Raw genomic sequence first — 24,952 nt, forward strand, 5'->3', positions numbered from 1 at the left:
TTCAACTACTTTAGTATATTGCAGGTCATAGCAGAATTTGGGAGGTCATGGATAAATGCATAATAATGGTTGGAAGACAATCCATCAATAACCAGAGGGTAAAGAAAGAAAAAAAGACTTGCATTTATATAGCGCCTTTCATGACCACCGGACGTCTCAAAGCGCTTTACAGTCAATGAAGTACTTTTGAAGTGGAGTCACTGTTGTAATGTGGGAAATGCGGCAGCCAAATTGCGCACAGCAAAGTCCCACAAACAGCAATGTGATAATGACCAGATCATCTGTTTTTGTTATGTTGGTTGAGGGATAAATATTGGCCAGGACACCGGGGAAAACTAAAGTAAGTTTAGTCCTGGCCGTGAGATTCCACACCCAAAGAAACGGGAAGGATATTTAAAAAGGACTGTCTGGTTTGACAATAATGGAGCAAAAAACATATGTGCAAGAAGCTATTGCTGCCAATCAAAAGTCTCAGATGAGTTTGCTTGCATGCTTTAGTATACATAACCAGAACTTTCTACAATTGCAACACAAGCAAAAGTAATGAAGAAGGTGAGAACTAGCAAAGCAGGATCACATGGGAAGATGCAGCTGAGAAAGGTCTGAAGACTGATTATTTATATTGACACATTCGGCTGACAATTATAATGCACTTAGTCAGCTGTTGGCTTAGGAGAGCACCATCAACTCTAAACCAAAGTCTACAGATTCAAGCCTCACTCCAGGAGTTCAGCACATAATCCAGGCTAAACCTTCCCCTGCACAGGAAGCTCTGGAGGCCCCAAAGGATCTGTCCTTGGCCTGCTCCTATTTGTCATCTACATACTGCCCCTTGCTGATATCATCCAAAGATGTGATGTCACGTACCACATTTATGCTGACAGCACCCATCTCTACCTCAGCGCCACCGCTCTCGACCCCTCCACTTGTTCTGTATTATCAAAGTGCTTTTCTGGATGAGCCAAAATTTCCTGCACTGAAACATTAGGTAGAGCAAAGCCATTGGCTTGGAATTTGCGGTCAGGGGCGCAACAAAGATCTCACAATCTCTGTGTCGTGAAGTTCTGGGTTTCCGACGTGTAATTCAAATTAACGGAATTTAATGGGGATCCCCCTGTGCGAGCTGCTGTGACATCAACAAGCTGTCTAAGCAGCCAATCAAAACGCCGAAATCTCACAGACAGCGAAAAAGGAAGTCAGTAAGCTCTTAAAATTCTAACTTTTTAAAAATGTTAGAGAGAGCAAAACAAAGATTGGTGCTCTCACATGGGGAAAAGGCAAACCTGACATAAAGATGAACAAACTTTTTAAAAAATTAATTAAAATGGATAAATTTGACACTGTACAAAATTAAAATTAGTTTTTCAGGGTCTATAACCTTTGTTTAGCAGTCTCTCACCTTCTTCATTACCGAAGAACGGTAGCCAGCAAGAAAGAGCGACTCCGTCAAACATCAGATGAGAGGCACCCTCTGCATTGTCATACACCTACACCCAGCCGCCTAAAGTCAAGGAACAGCTTCATGAACAGTGTTGTTCCATTACAATCAACCTCATCTGAAGCCCGCATCGCCTTGTGGAAAGACCGGCTCGCCAGTCTTGAACAACCCCCAGCGATGGAAATTGTACCTGATGAAAGCCTTCCCCCAGGAGCTAATTGCAACTGGGCAATCTGGAAGTGCCTTAACAGACTTAGGACCGCTGTAGGTTGCTCAAAGGTGTCACTAAGCAAATGGGAATATTCAACCAGCCCGACAACTTGTGAATGTGGAACTGAGGCACAGACTATGCAACATCTCCTGCAATGCCCATCGTTAGAGGAACCCTGCACTGTTGCAGATCTTGCCGAATCCAACAACAAGGCGCAAAAATGTGTCCAGTTCTGGCTGGGCTATGTATAGACTCTCCGTGGACACGATAAGAAGAAGCAGTCAATACAGTGTTAAAACCCCAGTTACACCTAATCCCTTTGGGTTTAACTTTAGTGGGGAATTTAACAGCGTAATCACTGTGGAAGAGCTGAAGTTTTCCTCAGTTTCCCTGATGTGAGAGATTACACTATGGGGTGATGGGCGGGCGGCGGGGGGGATGCCCCAGCGCAGCCTGTGGAGGAGCAGTAAATGACAGACTGCAACTTCAGGATTTCCGCATGTGTGTGGTCAGTTTCAAAGGCAGAATGACGGCGAACACCGCCAGTTCGCCGTCATCCGGACTGCAAATTCCGGCCCCCACCACAAACTCCATTCCCTAACCATTGATTTCAACCTCCTCCTTGAACACTGTGTCAGGCTGAGTCAGAATGTTCGCAACCTCAACATCCTATTTGACCCAGAGCTGAGCTTCTGGCTCCATATCCACTCCATCACAAAGAATACTTCTCCACCTCCATAACATTGTCTGTCTTCGCCTACCTCAGCTTATCTGCTGCTGAAACCCTCATCCATGCTTTTGATACCTCCAGACTCGATTATTCCTCTGCTCGCCTGGCCGGCATCCTAACTTTCACTCTCCTTAAACTTGAGCTCATCCAAAGCTCAGCTGCCCATATTTAACCCACACCACATCCTGCTCAACCATTACCCCTGTTCTCACTGACATACATTAGCTCACAGTCCACCAATGCCTTGAGGATTTTCATCCTCCTCTTCAAATTCCTTCAGTAAGCTCATGGCATCACAATCTCCCTATCTCAGCAATCTCTTCCAGCCCTATAATCTTCCAATAACTCTGCATTCTTCCAACTGTGGCCTATTGTGCATTTTTTTTTATTTGCTTCTGGGATCTGTGCGTTGCTGGCAAGGCCAGCATTTTTTGCCCATCCCTAATTGCCCTTGAGAAGGTGGTGGTGAGCCGCCTTCTTGAACCACTGCAGTCCATGTGGTGAAGGTACTCCCACAGTGCTGTTAGGGAGAGAGTTACAGGATTTTGACCCAGCGACGATGAAGGATTGGCAATATACTTCTAAGTCAGGATGGTGTGTGACTTGGAGGGGAATTTGGAGGTGGTGGTGTTACCATACAACTGCTGCCCTTGTCCTTCTAGGTGGAAGAGGTCACGGGTTTGGGAGGTGCTGCCGAAGAAGCCTTGGTGAGTTGCTGCAGTGCATCTTGTACATGGTACACACTGTAGCCACGGTACGCCCGTGGTGGAGGGAGTGAATGTTTAAGGTGGTGGATGGGATGCCAATCAAATGAACTGCTTTGTCCTGAATGGTGTCGAGCTTCTTGAGTGTTGTTCGAGATGCACTCATCCAGGCAAGTGGAGAGTATTCCATCACACTCCTTACTTGTGCCTTGTAGATGGTGGAAAGGCTTTGGGGAGTCAGGAGGTGAGATGCTTGCTACAGAATACCTAGCCTCTGACCTGCTCTTGTTGCCACAGTATTTATGTGACTGGTCTGTAGGAATTACTAGCGGGGATGGGGTTATTGTCTCTGGCCAGTCAGAAGCCTCTGAGCTGCTCCAGAGCCCCATGCGATTTTGAAGCGCTCCCCTTTTCATGGTTCTGACTGCCAGACTTATTCGGTAGCGATGTAGACAGAAACGAGACTCGTGGTTGGGTGAAAAACAGACCAGTAGTTATTGAAACAAAAAGAAAACAACTTAAAATAATGAATACAACATACCTGTGCTCGATACAGCACTTTTACTTAACACAGTACACTTAATGTCCACTACAGCACTCTTCTGCTTAGTGCAACACTCCTTTACTTAAATACAGCACTGTTAATACAGTACATTCCTACTTAAATACAGCACTTTTAACTTGAGCAGCACTTTACTTCTCACAGTATTAATGCCCACTATAGCACTCTCTTGCTTAGTGCAACACTCTTTTACTTAAATACAGCACTTTTTAATACAGCTAATTAGTGTCCACTACAGCACTCTTCTGCTTAGTGCAACACTGTTACTTAAATACAGCACTTTACTTCTCACAGTACACTTTAGTGTCTACTACAGCACTCTTTTGCTTAGTACAACACTGTTACTTAATAGGGGAGGAGAAAATGGACACAACGAGAGAAAATTGACTAAAATTACAGTTTAACAAGATTCCCCTTAATTCCTAGCCCTATACCGATTCTAAGTTGCCTTGTAATGGGCCAGAAAATGTATGCTCACCAGTGAAATGCCTGCTCCATGCCTTTGCAGTCTTAGATTCTTCACCACCCCGAAAATGGAAATACCCCAGTGTTTAAAAGTAACTGCTGGTATTCTACTCCCTTGGGCGGGCTCCTGAGTTGTAGATGGGCACGGAGGTGAGGCTGCAGAGGGAGAGAGAGAGATGGCTTCTTGAGAAGTTATCTTATACCCCATTTGGGGCCAAAATCTTCCCGCCCAAATCCGGATGTATCTGGGCTGAACAAAAGGGATCCAAACTGTCCCCATTCACTGTGATGGGGGTGGATGAATTACCCATTTCCCTTATGCTGGGTTTTTGAATGTATGATGGCTTTTTGAATGTATCCCCATTCATCGTGATGGGTTTGAATAGAGCTGTCTTGGTTTGAAAAGAAATGTCTATGTCCTTAAATGCTGAGTAAACAGCCTTTGGATGTTAGTGTAAACAATCTGATTGTCCTGTGGTCACGCCCAACCGCAATTGATTGGCAGTCTCAAGTGGTTAATCCTTTGTGTCAACATTGTAGACTCTCTGTAAACAAACATCGATTGTCCTGCAGGGAAACTCCCCGAACTGCCTTTGATTGACAGTTTAAATACTCCATTGCTTCAGGGGCTGGGGTTTTTTCTAAATCCTTTGTCAGCCATCTTTGATTTTCCCTTTTCATACGCACACAGACTGTGTGGTGTCTTCTGCCACGATGTCGGACAGCCATCTTTGATTATCCTTTTTCACAGACACATACAGGTTGCCTTTCAAGTCCTTTTTTTCAGCCCGTGCTTTGAAAAGAGACTGTTTTCTGTCTTCTGCCACAAGGTCTGACGGCCATTTTGATCCCTGGATTTTTAAAGGTACATTCTACCCAGGTATTCTTTAATCAAAAATCAAGCTTCGGAACTGTAGAAAATTTTGAAATTATTGCGAAATCCTACAGTCCCCCATCGGATACTAAAACTTGCGTGTAGTATCCTGTCCAAAGGTGAGCAATAATTTCTGACCCCCTACAAACAACCTTCCCTTAATACTTATCTAGATCTATCTTTGATCCCCCGACACCTCCATCTCCCCTACCCAGAGAGAATTACAGTACACGGTAGGCATCTATCGACAGAAAAACAAGATTAATTAAATAATGAATACACGGAGGCATCCAATGCCCCTGCACCACTTGCATTCACAATAATTCAAGAATGGAGGGGGTCCACTGCCCCTGCACCACTTGTATTCACAATAATTCAAGCATGGAGGGGGTAAGGATAAGGGGTAAGCCATTTAGGGCAGAGATGAGGAAGAATTTCTTCACCCAGAGAGTGGTGAACCTGTGGAATTCTCTACCACAGAAGGCGGTTGGGGCCAAGTCTTTAAATATATTCAAGAAGGAGTTAGATATATTTCTTAGAGCTAAAGGTATCAAGGGATATGGGGAGAAGGCAGGTACAGGGTACTGAGTTTAGATGATCAGCCATGATCTTATCGAATGGTGGAGCAGGATCGAGGGGCCGAATGGCCTACTCCTGCTCCTATCTTCTATAATATGTTTCTATGTCCAATGCCCCTGCACCACTTGTATTCACAATAATTCAAGCATGGAGGGGGTCCAATGCCCCTGCACCACTCGTATTCACAATAATTCAAGCATGGAGGGGGTCCAATGCCCCTGCACCACTCGTATTCACAATAATTCAAGCATGGAGGGGGTCCAATGCCCCTGCACCACATGCGACATAGTTTTTAACATGATACAACATCTTCAATGGGATCATCACCAAGCCAACATATCTTACTTAAATACAAAATGGAAGAAAATGAGCTTCCTTTTTTTTAATATAAAATGCAATTGCCTGACACTTTATTAGATGGCACTATTCTTCAGCCATAAATGTATTTTAAATTTTCACCGTGCAAACATAACAATTCATAGGCATATGCAATTTGGCCTTTTAACTCCAAACAATAATTAACAAGCATTGTAAATTCTTAATCTTAATCGAGTTTCCAATAACAGTTTAAATGTTGTGGGTATCTGCTTCCTACAGACCCCTTCCTTCGTGGACTAGGGGTGCTTCATCTCTCGAGTCACCCAAAACACGATGGTCCTCTGTATCTTCCGGAACTCTGGAAAAGGCTAAAAAAACATCTAGCCAGATCCCCTGGCTCGGGGGCGTGTGATCAGGTCCCGCGACCTCGATTCACAATACAATTCTGGAACGGTACCATACTTAAAACTTACATACTAGTAATAATTGCAATATATAATCTAAAATTAACATGCACTACTTTAATCCTTTATTGCACATTACTTGCGCAAAGCTATATACAAGCACCGCCCATCTCCAGGCAGCCAGCCTAATCCCAGTTTGGGCTGCCACAGGCTGCTCCCTGCGGTGGGGCTGGACTGATTCCAACTTCTAGTCCCTCGCAGCTTATGGCTGCTGGTTGGGGACTTCTGCCTTTTGGCTTCTACCTGACTCGGGAGCCCGCCCTACTCCACTGGAAAGTGGGTGACCATACTTTCTTGGGCTGGGGTACCCAAAGAGACCTCCTAGGGAGTGTTGCTGGTGGGGCTACACCGGCGAGCAGACACTTAGCTCGGGTCATACGCCCTGCTGGCTGGGGACCTCCCCCTTCGGGTCCCTCCCTTCCTAAACCTGGGCTGGGAACAGGCAATCCCTTGCCACCGGCTGCCGGTGGTGGAGAGCCTTCCCCTTCAGGTCTAAAACCCGGTTCAAGCTCCTCCCCAGAGTCCCACAAGAGAGGGGGTATCGCTCGGGCCAAGTGCTGGGGAACTTCTCCTCTCCTACACGCGACTGTGCCTGCTTGAGCAGTCTGTGTGGGTGTACGCGCTGCAGGCTGTGGATTTCTAACCTCAGGCACCATCCCAGCTGTCTGTTTCCCTGCTCCCGGCTCAAACAACCTGCATTGTTTGATATAACTGGCTGCCTGCCAGTAATCCTGTTCAAAATCCTTTTCCCTCACCAGGGCAGCTTTAAAGGTGGAGTCTTGGGCTTGGACCTGCTTTTGGTCTGGGGTTAAAGCTATCCCCTGTGTGCCCCCCTTATCCCGGATTGTTGCTACCGGACCTGCTCTACAGGGGTCCCAGAACTCTCCTTCCCTGTCCCCCTGCTGAAACAACTCACACTGGTCCTGTATGGCTCCTCCCCTAACACAAGCCAGAGTGCCTGCCTGTGCAGCCTGTGAGCTCGTACCTGCTGTGGGCTGAGGATTTCTATTCTCAGGTTCGCTCCCAGCTGCCTGTTTCCCTGTGGGTCCCATTAAGCAAAATGGGACCTTGTTAGACCGGGGTGAATTGGTCAGGTCCTCCGAGTGGGCCACCGTGCTGGAGGCTCCAGTGTCCACCGAATATCTCCCCTGCACCATCTTCACACCCATCTCAACATAGGACCTGCTCCCCTCAGCATTTTCGCAGGGACACAGGTCCACAGGTTGCGCTGGCTCTAGTCATGTCTGGGAGAGAGGTGGGGCAGACGGTGTTGGATCCGTGGTTCAGTGGATATGCTATTATTGAATAATCACACAGATGCTGTACATTAACAATAAACAGGTCTTTACTGGAGGAGGTTAGTCTCTAGACTGGGGGTACAGAGGCATGTGCAAAGTTTATATACCGGTGTGGTCACTGCCGGTACTACAGTATACAGGAGATGTAAAAGTAGTTCTGACTTAAAGGCACATACACTACAATTCTTCCCCTTTTAGATTAGTGATACCCCTAATATTCAAATAACAATTAACATTCTTAACATGTACATTAAACAACAAAAGTCAATTTATAGATTCAGTCTTTGGGGCGGCTTCCTGACCCTTTTGGGATAGCGCCTTTCCGGAGGTTCTTGTTCTTGGTGCAGAGGCGATTCTGACCCCTTTTCATCGGGTAGTTCATCGGGTTCCACTGCTACTGGGTCTGAAGTAGATGCTACCGGTATGTCGGGTTCATCCCCAGGTACTCGAGACATGGGGTTGACGCCTTCCTGTGATGCTAAGATCTGATCGATGTGGCATCTCACAATGTTCTCCCCGACATCCACTGTGTACATTAATGACCCCTGCCTTGTACATATCATTCCGGGTTGCCATTTCTCTGTTCGATTGTCACGGGCCAAGACTGGTTGCCCTACATTGAAGCTCCTTGTCGGCTTTTCATTGATGTGCTAGAATTGTTTGTCCTCAACATTTCTTCGCACATTTGGTCTGAGCAAGTCCAGACGAGATCTCAACCTTCGGTTAAAGAACATCATGGCCGGGGTCTGGTTGGTAACTGCATGTGTCGCGTTTCGGTAGGCTAATAAGAAATTGTCCACCTTATGCTGTAGTGGAATTTCATCATCGCACATGGCCTTTAACGCCTTCTTAAAGGTTTGTACGAACCTCTCAGCCAATCCATTTGTGGCTGGATGTTACGGGGCGGATGTGTAATGCCTTACCCCATTCCTTTTCATAAATTTTTGGAACTCGTCGGACACAAACTGTTGTCCATTATCAGAGCAAATCTGCTCTGGTAAACCGTTTCTGGCAAATATGGTCCGTAGGACTGCAATCGTTTTGTCTGTAGTGGTTGAAGACATTTTTATCACCTCAGGCCACTTTGAATGAGCATCCACTGCTATTAAGAACATTGAGTCCATGAATGGACCAGCGAAATTAATATGCACCCGTTGCCATGGAGAGGTGGGCCACTCCCATGGGTGTAGAGGGGCATGTGGTGGTGCATTTTGGACCTTCTGGCATCCTAAGCAGCTCTTAGTAAGGTCTTTGATTTGTTGATCGATTCCCAGCCACCACACATAAGCCCTAGCAAGGCTTTTCATTTTCACTCCCCCCAGATGAACTTCATGTAGCTCATTTAGCACTCTCTCCCTTAACTTGGGTGGAATCACCACTCTGGATCCTCACTGTCCCCTGGCATACTGACAGCTGTTCTCTTCTGGATGAGAATGCTGGCAACAGTGAGTTGCCATGTGTTGGCCATCCCCTCACCGTCAATTCATATACCCATGACAGCGTCAGATCATTGCGGGTCTCCTTCTCTATATCCGCGTTTGTTACTGGCAATCGTTCAATTATTGACGAATAAAATCTCTCGATAGGGTCCACTGCTGGTGCTTCCTCCACAGTAGGCAGTGGCAGGCGCGATAGCCCATCAGCGTTCCCATGCTGTTTCGTGCCTTTATATTCTATTTCATATTGATTCGCCCCATAGAAACAGGGACCATCTTTGTAACCGTTGTGCAGTCATCACTGGAACGCCCTTCTTAGGATTAAAGATGGAAACAAGTGGTTGGTGGTCAGTCAGCAAGGTGAACTTCTGCCCATGCAGATAGTGGTTGAATTTTTTTACTCCCCATACGAGGCTGAGGGCCTCCCTGTCAATCTGGGTGTAGTTACACTCGGCTGAGGTTAGTGACCGAGACGCAAAGGCTACTGGCCTCTCCAACCCGTCCGGGAATTTGTGCGCCAGCACCGCTCCAATACCATAGGGTGATGCATCACATGTCAAACGAATTGGTAGTGCTGGGTTGAAATAGGCCAACACCTCTTTTGATGTGATCAATTTTTACACTTCTGGAAAGCTCGTCTACGTTCGTCATCCCACTTCCATGTTAATTAGGAAACATTCTACTAAGAACCTAATCTTAGTTTTTTTCAATATTTCTCATATCCTGCAGTTTGTATCCTGCATTTTTTCCGTGCCTGTTTGCAGTAGGGTGTTCAGTGGGTGTAATACCGTAGACAAATTTGGTAAGAACTTATGGTAGTAGTTTACCAGCCCGAGGAACGACCTCAGTTGTGACACATTTTCCGGTGCTGGAGCCTTGACTACTGCTTCAATCTTGTCAGGGGACTTATGTAACCCCTCTTCATCGATGACGTGGCCACAATACGAGATCTGTTTCTGGAAAAACTCGCACTTGTGGCGATTAGCTCGTAGCCCATACTCCTTTAATCTGGTGAGCACCTTCTCCAAGTTGGCGAGGTGATCACCGTCATTTTCGCCCATGACCAAGATGTCATCCAAATAACACTGGGTCCCTGGAATCCCTTGCAGGACCTGATCCATCGCCCTTTGCCAGATAGCCAGAGCCGAGGCTACTCCAAACACCAGCCGGTTGTATTGATAGAGGCCTTTATGAGTGTTGATCGTAAGGTAATGTTTCGAAGCTTCTTCTACCTCCATTTGCAAGTACGCCTGGGCTAGATCAATTTTGGTGAAGCGTTTACCTCCAGATAGCGAGGTGAAAATACCCTCAATTCGTGGAAGCGGATATTGCACCATGTGAAGGACTGGGTTCACTGTCACCTTAATATCCCCACAAATGCGGACCTTCTTTGGTTCCCCAGGCGTATTACTCAACGACCTCTTCATTACAGGAACGATGGGTGTAGCCCACTCGCTCCAGTACACTTTGGACAGTAATCCTGAACATTCCAACCCTTCCAGCTCTGCTTCAACAGCTGGTCTGATCGCATAAGGCACTGGCCTGTCCTTCAGAAACTTTGGGCTTGCATTTTCCTCTATTTTAATCATTGCTGTTATTCCTTTTAGTGTTCCTAGTCCCTCCTGGAACACTTCTTTTGCGTCAGTTAGCATTTTTGACAGTCGTCCAGGTGTGACATCGTCATCCTTTTTGGCCTCAACCTTCAGTGCCTGTATGGAATGCCAATCTAATTGTATCTTTTGGTTCCATTCACGTCTTAGCAGTGGCGGTCCTCCATTTGGCAATACATATATATCCATTTTAGGTATTTCCTGGCCTTTATATGTCACTTTCACCATTATTTTTCCTTTGGGGTAGACTTTTTGCCCCGTATACGTCTTCAAGACAATCTCTGTAGCTTTCAAGAGTATGTGTGAAAATAGCCGCTTGTAGTCTCTTTGATTTATGACTGTTGGAGCTGACACTGTGTCCAATTCCATTTTCAGTTGGACTCCGTCTATCATGAGTGTAACCCAGATAGTCTGGTGATCCTCCATTTCTGTTACCTTATTTAGTTTCAGACAACCCAACGCCTTGCTTCCGGAGTCTGTGTCACTTTTCTGTTCATCTGAACCACTGTCCATCACCTGGTGTACCTTTTTGTACTTCTCTTGTGGAGATTTCTTACTGTTGGTTTTCTTCCCAGACCTGCAGACTCTTGCTATGTGTCCTGCTTTCCTACACTGTCTGCACACTTGGTCCTTGAACCAACAATCTTTCTGGTCATATGTTGTTCTGCCGCAGCGATAGCACTTCCCTGTTCCATTGGACATTTCATTGGTGCCATATTCTTGCGGTCTCCGTTGTATCTCTGCAGCGCCCCTTGCGGCTGCTTCATGTGATACTGCCATACTGAAAGCTTTGTCCAGTGTAAGGTTCTTTTCTGATAGAAGCCGTTTCTGGGTTCCTTCACTTTGTAGCCCACACACAAACTTGTCCCTTAACATATCTGCTAGTCCCGCTCCAAACTGGCAGTGTTTCGATAGCTTGCGCAGTTCCGTTAGGTACTCAGCATTGCTTTTGTCTTTGTGTTGGTTCCTTTTATGGAACGTAAATTGTTCTGCTATCAGCAGCGGTGTGGGGTTTAAGTGGCCCTGTAGGATTTCTACTATGCTTTCAAAATTCTTGTTTACTGGCTTCTCTGGGGTTATTAGATTTCGCAGTAACCCATAAGTTTTTGCACCCATGGAATTTAACAGAACCAGTGCTTTATTAGCATCTGGTACTTCATTCACCCTGCAGTACACCTCAATACATTCCACATATGACGCCCAATCTTCGACTTCATTATCGAACGTAGAGATACTGCCACTCTTCGGCATCCTTGGGTGTGAGTTAACTGTCACAAATGGCGCCTCCCGCGCTTCCCCTTCTTCTCCGCTGGCACAAAATGGCATCTCCCGCGCTATCCTTCCTTCCCGCACTCGCCCATCTTCTCCGCTGCAGCTTCTAAAAATGGCGCCTCCCGCGCTCTTCCTTCTTCTCCGCGGCTCAATGGCATCTCCCCTTTCTTCGCCCCGCGGACCCTGTTCAGCCCGTGAGCCATGGCTGTGCTCTGTGCGTTCTTCTTTTTATATTTTTCAACGCCGCTCAGTCTAGAACCCGGCTGTTTCTTTACCCTCTCTCTCTCCGGTTTGTTTTCTTTTTCTCGACGCCGCTCGATGTTCAACCCGCAGCTGCGCCCTGCGCTCTTCACCCTCTGTCTTACCCCGTCGACGCTGCTCGGCTTTCTCTCCGCCGTCGGTCGGCTCCAGCCGCCGCTGCTCGGGAAGGGTCTGCGCTGGACCTGTCGTCGGTCTCTTACTGCTCGTCGTGGCTGGGGAACCAAGCCCGGCTCTCCACAGCCTCCCCTGCAAAGTTGAATCTCTGCCTGACTGCTGGGCGGTTGCTCGTGGTCGACGCCCGTGTTCCTGGCCTCGACTATTTTTTTTTTTTAATGTTGCAGGTAGATTCGAATCAACACTCGTCGCCACTGTTGGATCCGTGGTTCCGTGGATATGCTATTATTGAATAATCACACGGATGCTGTACATTAACAATAAACAGGTCTTTACTGGAGGAGGGTAGTCTCTAGACTGGGGGTACAGAGGCATGCGCAAAGCTTATATACCGGTGTGGTCACTGCCGGTACTACAGTATACAGGAGCTGTAAAAGTAGTTCTGACTTAAAGGCACATACACTACAGATGGGGTCAAAGCACCGGTGGTGGCTGCTACTCTCCCCTGGCCAGTCAGAAGAGACCGTCGGGACTGTAAAGATGACTCGATTGCTGTGGGAGGGAGGTCTGGCCCTGCCTTTTGGGCTGGGGCTGTGGGATCCTTTCCCTTGTCCTTCCAAGAATTTTTACAGTCTTTTCTCCAGTGACCGTCTTTCCTGCACCCATAACAATTTAACCTAGCCTGGGAGGGACGGTTCCCCTCCTAGTGACACTCTTTCTTACTCTGGCTCCCAGGTTTAACCTCATGGACCCTTCCCTTTTGTTGGGGTGTCTCGATACACCTCATGTTCCTGAAGGCTACTGTGAGCCGGTGGATCACCGCTTCTTCGGTGGTCTGGGGGTTTCGGGGGTCAAACCAAGCCATGACCTGGGCTTGGATCTGGGGTAGGCTGTTTGTCATGAGACACCGGAGCCAGTGAGTCAATTGGACTAGGTCCAGTGCTGCCCACCCTGGCATTCCCGGGCACGTGCTCCGATAGACTGGCCACAGCCTGCCTGCGAACGCCTGCGAGGACTCCCCTGGGAGCTGCACCATTCTTTCCACCTGAGTGATCGGGCTACCATCATTGAGTCCCATGGCCTACAATATCTCATTCTTCAGACCCTCATAATCCCTCTGCCCCCATTTGCACTCACCAGATAGGGCCTGGAGGAGATCACCTGCCAGGGAAAACAGCAGCATTTTTACTTGCTCTGCATCATCGCAGTCATTTACAGAAGCTGCCTGCTCGATCTCCCTGAAGTGTAGAGAGGGGTCTCCCTTTTTAGTGAGCTTGGGGATGTGGCTAACCATGTCCCTGAGCTGGTGGGTGCCATACGGCACCACAAGCTGATTCTGGATGGCCCCTGGGTCATCTTCATCAACGGGCGAACCGTAGCTCCGTTGTCGGAGGGGCTACACTGGTCCTGGTCCCGGCCTATCTAGCGGGGCCTGCTGTGCTTCCTCTACCACCTCATCCTCCACCCCCCTTTGCTGCCAGAGCTCCTGAAAGCTCGGAGCCGTGGGTGGCAGTCGTGCGACCTCTGATTCCCTGACCAACCTTTCCCTGGGTGTTGCCTGTGGGGCGGTTTTACTTGGGTTGCCAGTAAAATCCGACTATCCTGCCTTCAGGCTGATCAGATTTATCATCCCCTTTGCCCTCTTTAAAGCCATATTCAAGCTTTCTATCTCTGCCCTACAGGGGCCATGATCTGCTTCCTCAAACCCTTGCTCGCAGGCCAGCATATATGCTGCCTTTATCTCCCTAACATTTTCCTCCTGCTCTTTTACTTCTTGTATGAGGTGAGCGTTCTCCTCCCGCACCCTCATCTCATTGCTCTTGGCCTCTGCAACTAGGCACTTCAGGTAATCTGACTCGTGCCTCGTGTGGCTTTTGCCCTCACTAAACTGGACCACCAGGTGCTCTATCTTGGCCTGGTATTCTTCAACCTTCCTTTCCCTATCCCAACTCTCTGCTCTAGATTCCCTAAGCCTGTGGGTAACTTCCCCAAGCCTGCGGGCACCTAACCACAAACAAACCAGTGGGATAAAAAGAATACCATTAACTGCTGCTCTCTCCAGACCCAAATCACTGTCTGCTACATCGCACACCATTGCCGACGCTCCTGCCACGGTCGCCATTTTGTAGGAATTAACAGCGGGGACGGGGTTATTGTCTCTGGCCAGTCAGAAGCTTCTGAGCTGCTCCAGAGCCCCGTGCAGTTTTGAAGCGCTCCCCTTTTCCTGGTTCTGACCGCCGGACTTATTCGGTAGCAAAGCAGACAGAAACGAGACTCATGGTTGGGTGCAAAACAGACCAGTATTTATTGAAACAAAAAGAAAACAACTTAAAATAATGAATACAACACACCTGTGCTTGATACAGCACTTTTACTTAACACAGTACACTTAATGTCCACTACAGCACTCTTCTGCTTAGTGCAACACTCCTTTACTTAAATACAGCATCTTTAATCCAGTACACTCTTACTTAAATGCAGCACTTATAACTAGTGCAGCACTTTACTTCTCACAGTACTTAGTTTCCACTACAGCACTCTCTTGCTTAGTGCAACACTCCTTTACTTAATTACAGCACTTTTTAATACAGCTACTTAGTGTCCACTACAGCAATCTTCTGCTTAGTGCAACACTGTTACTTAAATACAGCACTTTACTTCTCACAGTACACTTTAGTGTCTACTACAGCACTCTTTTGCTTAGTACGACACTGTTACTTAATAGGGGAGGAGAAAACGGACACGAGGGAAAATTGACTAAAATTACAGTTTAACAAGATTCCCCTTAATTCCCACCCCTATATCTATTCTAAGTTGCCTTGTAATGGGCCAGAAAATGTATGCTCACCAGTGAAACGCCTGCTCCGTGCCCTTGGGGTCTTAGATTCTTCACCACCCCAAAAATGGAAATACCCCAGTGTTTAAAAGTAACTGTTGCTATTCCACTCCCTTGGGCGGGCTCCTGAGTTGTAGATGGGCACAGAGGTGAGGCTGCAGAGAGAGAGAGAGATGGCTTCTTGAGAAGCTATCTTATACCCCATTTGGGGCCGAAATCTTCCCGCCCAAATCCGGATGTATCTGGGCTGAACAAAAGGGATCCAAACTGTCCCCATTGACTGTGATGGGGTTTGGATGAATTACCCATTTCCCTTATGATGGGTTTTTGAATGTATGATTGGTTTTTGAATGTATCCCCATTCATCGTGATGGGTTAGAATAGAGCTGTCTTGGTTTGAAAAAAAATGTCCATGTCCTTAAATGCTTAGTAAACAGCCTTTGGATGTTAGTGTAAACAATCTGATTGTCCTGTGGTCACGCCCAGCCGCAATTAAGAACATAAGAACATAAGAAATAGGAGCAGGAGTAGGCCAATCGGCCCCTCGAGCCTGCTCCGCCATTCAATAAGATCATGGCTGATTTGATCCTAACCGCCAATCTACTATCACAGAACCATCTCCTGAATCTAACAGAATTAGATACACGAAATAGCAGCAGGATCAGGCTACACGGCCCCTGGGCCCGCTCCGCTACCCACAGGGCCATGTCTGATCCGAACCTGGACTCATGACCAAATTCCTGCCCGCTCCCCTTAACCCTTAATTCCCTTTACTTCTAGGAAACTGTCTATTTCTGTTTTAAATTTATGTAATGAGTAGCTTCTACAGCTTTTTGGGGCAGCATATTCCATGGACCTACCACCCTCTGAGTGAAGTAGTTCCTCCTCATCTCAGTTTTGAAAGAGCAGCCCCTTATTCTAAGACTATGGCCCCTAGTTCTAGTTTCACCCATCATCGGGAACATCCTCCCCGCATCCACCCGATCCAACCCCTTCACAATCTTATATGTTTCAATAAGATCGCTTCTCATTCTTCTGAACTCCAATGAATAGAGTCCCAATCTACTCAACCTCTCCTCATATGTCCATCCCCTCATCCCCGGGATTAACCGAGTGAACCTTCTTTGTACTGACTCGAGAGCAAGTATGTCTTTTCTTAAGTATGGACACCAAAACTGTATGCAGTATTCCAGGTGCCTTCTCACCAATACCTTGTACAAATTAAGCAATACCTCCCTATTTTTATATTCTATCCCCCTAGCAATGAAAGCCAACATTCCATTGGCCTTCTTAATCACTTGCTGCACCTGCATACTAACCTTTGGAGTTTCGTGCACCAGGACCCCTAGATCCCTTTGTACTTCAGTACTTTCAAGTTTCTTGCCATTAAGATAATAACTTGCTCTACAATTTTTCCTGCCAAAGTGCATAACCTTACACTTTCCAGTATTGTATTCCATCTGCCAAATCTCTGCCCACTTACTTAGCCTGTCTATGTCCCCTTGCAGGTTTTTTATGTCCTCCTCACTCACTACTTTCCCTCCCATCTTAGTATCATCTGCAAACTTTGATATGTTACACTCGGTCCCCTCCTCCAAATCGTTAATATAGATTGTAAAGAGTTGGGGACCCAGCACTGACCCCTGCGGAACACCACTAGTTACTGATTGCCAGTCTGAGAATGAACCATTTATCCCAACTCTCTGCCTTCTGTTAGATAGCCAATCCTCTATCCATGCCAGAATATTACCCCCAATCCCGTGATTTTTTATCTTAAGCAATAATCTTTTGTGTGGCACCTTGTCAAATGCCTTTTGGAAATCTAAATACACTACGTCCACTGGCTCCCCTTTATCCACCCTATATGTTACTTCCTCAAAGAACTCCAGCAAATTTGTCAAACATGACAGTCTCAAGTGGTTAATCCTTTGTGTCAACATTGTAGACTCTCTGTAAACAAACATCGATTGTCCTGCAGGGAAACTCCCCAAACTGCCTTTGATTGACAGTTTAAATACTCCATTGCTTCAGGGGCTGTTTTTTTTCCTAAATCCTTTGTCAGCCATCTTTGATTTTCCCTTTTCATATGCACACAGACTGTGTGGTGTCTTCTGCCACGAGGTCGGACAGCCATCTTTGATTATCCTTTTTCACAGACACACACAGGTTGCCTTTCAAGTCCTTTTTGTCAGCCCGTGCTTTGAACAGAGACTGTCTTTTTTCTTCTGCCACGAGGTCTGATGGCCATTTTGATCCCTGGATTTTTAAAGGTATATTCTACGCAGGTATTCTTTAATCAAAAATCAAGCTTCGGAACTGTAGAAAATTTTGAAATTATTGCGAAATCCTACAGGTCCATTTAAATTTCTGGTCAATGGTGACCCCCAGGATGTTGGTGGGGGATTCAGCGATGGTAATGCCATTGAATGTCAAGGGGAGGTGGTTAGACTCTCGCTTGTTGGAAATAGTCATTGCCTGGCACTTCTGTGGCATGAATGTTACCTGCCACTTGTCAGCCCAAGCCTGAATGTCGTCCAGGTCTTGTTGCATGCGAGCATGGACTGCATCATTATCTGAGGAGTTGTAAATGGCACTGAACACTGTGCAGTCATCAGTGAACATCCCCATTTCTGACCTTATGTTGGAGGGAAGGTCATTGATGAAGCAGCTGAAGATGGTTGGGCCTAAGACACTGCCCTGAGGAACTCCTGCAGTGATGTCCTGGGGCTGTGATGATTGAACTTCAACCACCACAACCAGCTTCCTTTGTGCTAGGTATGACAACAGCCAGTGGAGCGTTTTCCCCCTGATTCCCATTGACTTTAGTTTTACTAGGGCTCCTTAATGCCACATTCGGTCAAATGCTGCCTTGATGTCAAGGACACTCTCTTTGGCCTATCATTGATGACTGTGCCTTCAGCCATCTAAGTCCTTAGTTCCAGAATTCCCTCCCCAAATCTCACCACTTCTCCACCTCTCCACCGTTCCCTCCTCCTTTCAGATGCTCTTTAAAATTTTTACCTCTTTGTCCAAGCTGATACCTCCTTTCCTTTAGCTGAATGCCAATTTTTGTCTGATAACACTCCTGTGAAGCACCTTGGGACGTTTTCCTGCATTAAAGGCGCTATATAAATGGATGATGTTGTTGTTGACACTTCAGTGTAGTAATGAGGGAGTGCTCTATCTTTTGGATGAGATATTAAACCAAGAAACTGTGTACACTTTCAGGTGGACATAAAAAAATCCCAAAGCACTCTATAGCCAACATTTATTCCTCCACCTACATTGCCAAAGAAATAGATTAATGGGTCATTCATCTCATTGCGGTTTGTGGGACCTTGCTCTATGTAAATTGGCTCCTTTGCTTGACTATAAAATAAGTGACTGTCCTTCAAAAGTAATGAATTGGTTGCAAAGCACCTTGGGAACTATTTCCGTGCCCATTTGTGATGTAACTACAATTCAATTACTGGCAGAGACCACAATAATGTTGATCTGTGGTGTGTTGAAAAGAATATGGCAAGACTTGAAGTAAAAGGGCTTGAAATACCGCAAAAATTACTTTATATTATGTCAACACTTTGCTCTGACTACAATAAAGTTAAATTACATACTCAAGGCCACAGGCTCAGGGCCTCACCACAAGATTGCTTTAATATTTAAACAACAAACAGAATTCAACAGAAGGACCTTCATCACTGGAGCAGAAGAGTTTTACAAGCCAGGCATAATTATTTTCTTAAAAACATGTGGGGGGTAGTGAAGCCATTCCTCACATATCAGCAGTCAAAATGGCAGTTTTGCCTCTGTGGCAAATTTACATGTTTACATCATACTACTCTGCATGATAACAGTAAGAAATATAGAATAACTGATTTTCGGGAGTGAATGAAAGTATGTAATGACAACAATGACAATTACACCAAGTACTTTTGAAATATTGTCTGAAACACAACATTCAATGACATCAGTCCCTTCTATACGTTCATGTCCATAATACTAGCGGGGCATTTTAATCGATCACATTTTGGGTTATGGTCCTATGTAAGGTAGAGAAGTAATAAATAAGTATTAAAAATCAATGAAAGCAGCATTGATGCCTTTAGGAAGCTTTAACAGGTAGTTAACAGGCAGAAAATAGGATTATCCCCTATTTGCCCTCAAGTGCGGGCTTCCCGAAGGCACCAAAACCTGCCAGCTCAGCGAGGCGAGAAGGGAGTCTGTGGGGGTCGGGGGGGTGCAAAAGCGTGGTGTGAAGGTAAGGGATGGGTGCAAGAGTGTAGAGGTGAGTATCTGAGGTAAGTGCAAAGTGTTATTAAATGTGTTCTTACCTTTGTTTCTCCCTGCAGGTTTCAGTCGGTGTCTATGCGGAGAGTCTCGGACCTCCGTGTTGTAGATGAGAGATGTCCGTTGCATTCTCAAATGCAACAACCATCTCATTTCTGTAAAAGAAAGAAGTTTGATGAGGTCTTTCATTCAAGACCTCATCAAACTGCAGAGAATGTCACTGTTTGACAGCTTCACAGAGCTGTCAAACGATGACAATTCATCTGTCAAAATGTTTTGACAGGTGAAACGTCATACATTGACATTCTCTGTAACTGGCTTTCCCTTAAGTGGCCTGCTAAGCCCGCTGGGCGAGTTTAACAAGGCCAATCAAAGGAAAATAGCGTGGATTGGCCACAAATCAATGGAGGCGGGACATCGACCTGCCAAGCAGCAGTCCCATCTACAACGCGCCCCCATTAACAAAATCTATGTTCAGGGAAGCTGATAAATGGAGAATGATGGATAACTGGAAATGATTACATGGAAGATGCATGCCTAGAACCAATGGATTAAGGAAAATAAATCAAGGAATGACACTGAGTGCCAGAGTTATTACTTGATTGGCTGATTTCAGTAAACTACTGGTCTTCAGCATGTATTCTGTTTGTATAACAGACTCGAGCATTTTAGATAGTTCAAGTTATCCTTGTTTTTACTCAGCATTTTGTTGCTATGGAGCAGAGCTACTGCTGTGGGTTTTCTAAGTGGCTGCAGAGTGAGCTAAAATTCAAGAAAATGATCTGAGCCTTTCGATTATTAAAGTAAAATGTTCAAAAATAAACAGAACATGTGGTAAATCATTGCGTTTTCAAAAAGTAGGCCACTCCTGTTCTGACAGCTGTTTGAGGAACAATGCGAAGATGGTGGCTGGGTAGATTTGTGAAGCGCTGGTTACAATGACACACATATATAAAAGGCAATAATCAGGTCGAGGGGTCGAAATGATTTTATGACCTACACCAATGAGGCTTTAGTGGTTTATAACCATTATCTGGTCCATGAATTCATTTTATTATACCTTTTAACCGGGAAACCAGCATGGAGTGATTTTAGTGAGTTTGGTCCATTGTTGCACTAATAATATGTCTCACTGAGGTCATCAATAGTCAGTCCACTCCGTAATGGATGGAAAATCAACCAGCCCCAAAATGGACATGCTGAGTTTTGCACCTGACTTCCCTAAATCATAACATTACCTCCTCGGGCTGTCCTCACACTAGGATTCAAACTTTACACACCTGGTAGCCATTTTCTATTGCTACCTTTCAGGTGAAATTGTTTGGTTTTCCTTCTTAATGACCTATAGTAACCACTCACTTGTATTTGAATAAAAAAATCCACCCATTGTACACCATGGAAACTGGTTCTGATGAAAGGTCATTGACCTGAAACGTCAACCCTACCTTTCCCTATCCACAGAAACTGCCTGACCTGTTCAGTGTTTCCAGCATTTTCTGTTTTTATTTCAGATTTCAAAGATCTGCACTATTTTGCATTTAGTAACTGCAGCTGCTCTCTATGCCATAGGTTTTCACACATGAGTCTGCAAAGGAAACCCACGGGTCACCAGATTTCTGTCCTCTAGGCCCAGGCATACTGTGTGCTATGAGTACAGCGTCTCAAAAATTCTGCATTCTATGTTTTTTTTGTATTTTCTGCACTTGTTGATTTATTGACATATTATTTCATTTGCTGCATATTAACAAAAAACATTTTCTACATCGATGCCACTATTTTTCTTTGACAGTCTCTCAGAAATTAGGACAGAGGTGTGTCAATAATTGCTGAAGGTTTTCCAGGCAGAAATATTTGAAAGCCATTGCCTTACACTGCCCTGCTACTCCTTCTGATCAAGATGAAATCTATTCTGGCTTCCGGACTTGCAAAGGACATTCAATAACATAAGAACATAAGAAATAGGAGCAGGAGTAGGCTTGACTAATCTACTGGAATTTTTTGAGGATGTAACTGGTAGGATAGATAAGGGAGAACCAGTGGATGTGGTGTATTTGGACTTTCAGAAGGCTTTCGATAAGGCCCCGCATAAGGGATTAGCGCGCAAAGTTAAAGCACATGGGACTGGGGGTAAGGTACTGACTTGGATAGAGAACTGGTTGGCAGACAAGAAGCAAAGAGTTGGAATAAATGGGTCTTTTTCCGAGTGGCAGGCAGTGACTAGTGGGGTAACGCAGGGATCGGTGCTAGGACCCCAGCTATTCACAATATATATTAATGATCTAGACGAGGGAACTAGATGTAATATTTCTAAGTTTGCAGATGACACAAAGCTGGGTGGGCGTGTGTGCTGTGAGGAGGATGCAGAGAAACTCCAATATGATTTGGACAGGTTGGGTGGTTGGACAGATGCATGGCAGATGCAGTATAATAATGTGGATAAATGCGAGGTTATCCACTTTGGTGGCAAAAACAGGAAGGCAGATTATTATCTGAATGGCAATAGATTGGGAAAAGGGGAAGTGCAACAAGACCTGGGTGTCCTTGTGCACCAGTCGATGAAGGTAAGCATGCAGGTGCAGCAGGCGGTTAAGAAGGCAAATGGTATATTGGCCTTCATAGCGAGAGAATTCGAGTACAGGAGCAAGGATGTCTTGCTGCAGTTGTACAAGGCCTTGGTGAGACCACACTTTGAGTATTGTGTGCAGTTTTGATCACCTTATCTGAGGAAGGATGTTCTTGCCATGGAGGGAGTGCAGTGAAGATTCACCAGACTGATACCTGGGATGGCAGGAATGACGTCTGAAGAGAGATTGGGTCGATTAGGTTTATATTCATTAGAGTTTAGAAGAATGAGAGGGAATCTCATTGAAACTTATAAAATTCTAACAGGACTAGACAGACTAGATGCAGGAAGGATGTTCCCGATGGTGGGGGAGTCCAGAACCAGGGGTCACAGTCTAAAGATAAGGGGTAAACCATTTAGGACAGAGATGAGGAGAAATTTCTTCACCCAGAGAGTGGTGAACCTGTGGAATTCAAGAAGGAGTTAGATATATTTCTTAAGGCTAAAGGGATCAAGGGATATGTGGAGAAAGCAGGGACACGGTACTGAATTTGGACGATCTCATTAAATGGCAGAACAGGCTCCATGGGCCGAATGGCCTACTCCTGCTCCTACCTTCTATGTTTCTATGTTTCTATGCGGCCCCGCGAGTCTCCTCCGCTATTCAATAAGTTCATGGCTGAACTTCTACCTCAACTCCACTTTCCCGCCCTATCCCTATATACCTTGATTTCCTTATTGCCCAAATATCTACCTGTCTCAGTCTTGAATATATTCAATGACTGAGCAACCACAGCCAACTGGGTTAGATCATTCCAAAGATTCATAACCCTCAGCGTGAAGAAATTTCTCCTCATCTCAGTCGTAAATGGCTGAGCCCTTATCCTGAGACAATGAACCCTAGTTCTAGGCTCTCCAGCCAAGGGAAACAACCTCTCTGCATATACCCTGTTAAGCCCTCTAAGAATGTTATACATTTCATTCTTCTAAATGCCAGAGAATATAAGTCCATTCTCAAGGTGGTTCATTGAGAGCTAAGAGGTCACATGGCTTTCGGGTGGTGTGAGGAGTCCATATATTGTGATTCACAAGGCATCGCAGTTGTGTGCGACAGGCGGGATGGACCAGAGAGTCTTTTTCTGTCCGTCATTGTTTGTATGTTCATAAAACTGCATCCCTAAAAGGCAAGAATATGAAAGCACTGTTACATTATCAGCGGCATAATTTTAAAAGGTTATTTTATGAATGTGTTTGATTTTACAACTATCCCAACCAATGCAATCATTTTCCTATGTCTTCTTATAGAGTCATAGAGTCATAGAGTTATACAGCACAGAAAGAGGCCCTTCGGCCCATCATGTCTGCGCCGGCCATCAAGCCCTGTCTAATCTAATCCCATTTTCCAGCATTTGGTCCGTAGCCTTGTATGCTATGGCATTTCAAGTGCTCATCCAAATGCTTCTTGAATATTGTGAGGGTTCCTGCCTCAACCACCCTTTCAGGCAGTGAGTTCCAGATTCCAACACCCTCTGGGTGAAAAAGATTTCCCTCAAATCCCCTCTAAACCTCCTGCCCCTTACCTTGAATCTATGCCCCCTTGTTATTGACCCCTCTACTAAGGGGAAAATTTCCTTTCTATCTACCCTATCTATGCCCCTCATAATTTTGTATACCTCAATCAGGTCCCCCCTCAGCCTTCTCTGCTCCAAGGAAAACAACCCCAGCCTGTCCAGTCTTTCTTCATAGCTGAAGCGCTCCAGCCCAGGTAACATCCTGGTGAATCTCCTCTGCACCCTTTCCAAAGCAATCACATCCTTCCTATAGTGTGGTGACCAGAACTGCACACAGTACTCCAGCTGTGGCCTTACCAGCGTTTTGTACAGCTCCATCATAACCTCCCTGCTCTTATATTCTATGCCTCAGCTAATGAAGGCAAGTATCCCATATGCCTTTTTAACCACCTTATCCACCTGTTCTGCTGCCTTCAGGGATCTATGTACATGCACACCAAGGTCCCTTTGATCCTCTGTCTTTCCTAGGGTCTTACCATTCATTGTGTATTCCCTTGCCTTGTTAGTCCCTCCAAAATGCATCACCTCACACTTTTCAGGGTTAAATTCCATTTGCCACTGTTCCGCCCATCTGACCAACCCATCTATATCGTCCTGTAGCCTGAGGCTTCACTCCTCACTATTTACCACCCCACCAATTTTCGTGTCATCTGCAAACTTACTGATCATACCTTTTACATTCACATCCAAGTCATTAATGTAGACCACAAACAGCAAGGGACCCAGCACCGATCCCTACGGTAACCCACTGGACACAGGCTTCCAGTCACAAAAACAACCTTCCACTATCACCCTCTGCCTTCTGCCACTAAGCCAGTTTTGGATCCAATGTGCCAAGGCACCCTGGATCCCATGGGCTCTTACCTTCCTGACCAGTCTCCTATGCGGGATTTTAACAAAAGCCTTACTGAAATCCATGTAAACCACATCCACTGCACTACCCTCATCCACACACCTAGTCACCCCCTCGAAAAATTCAATCAAATTGGTCAGACATGATCTTCCCTTGACAAAGCCATGCTGGCTATCCCTAATTAATCCTTGCCTCTCCAAGTGGAGACTAATTCTGTCCCTCAGAATTTTTTCCAATAATTTCCCTACCACTGATGTTAGGCTCACTGGCCTGTAATTCCCTGGTTTATCCCTACTACCCTTCTTGAATAATGGTACTACGTTAGCTGTTCTCCAGTCCTCTGGCACATCCCCTGTGGCCAGAGAGGTTCTGAAAATTTGTGTCAGAGCCCCTGCAATCTCCTCCTTTGCCTCACATAGTAGCCTGGGATACATCTCGTCCAGGCCTGGGGATTTATCCACTTTTAAGCCTGCTAAAACCGCTAGTACCTCCTCCCTCTCGATGCT

The sequence above is a fragment of the Somniosus microcephalus genome, chromosome 1 (assembly GCF_052327205.1).
Source record: "Somniosus microcephalus isolate GS21.2 chromosome 1, FLI_Smic_1.0, whole genome shotgun sequence".
NCBI classification, from domain to species: domain Eukaryota; kingdom Metazoa; phylum Chordata; class Chondrichthyes; order Squaliformes; family Somniosidae; genus Somniosus; species Somniosus microcephalus.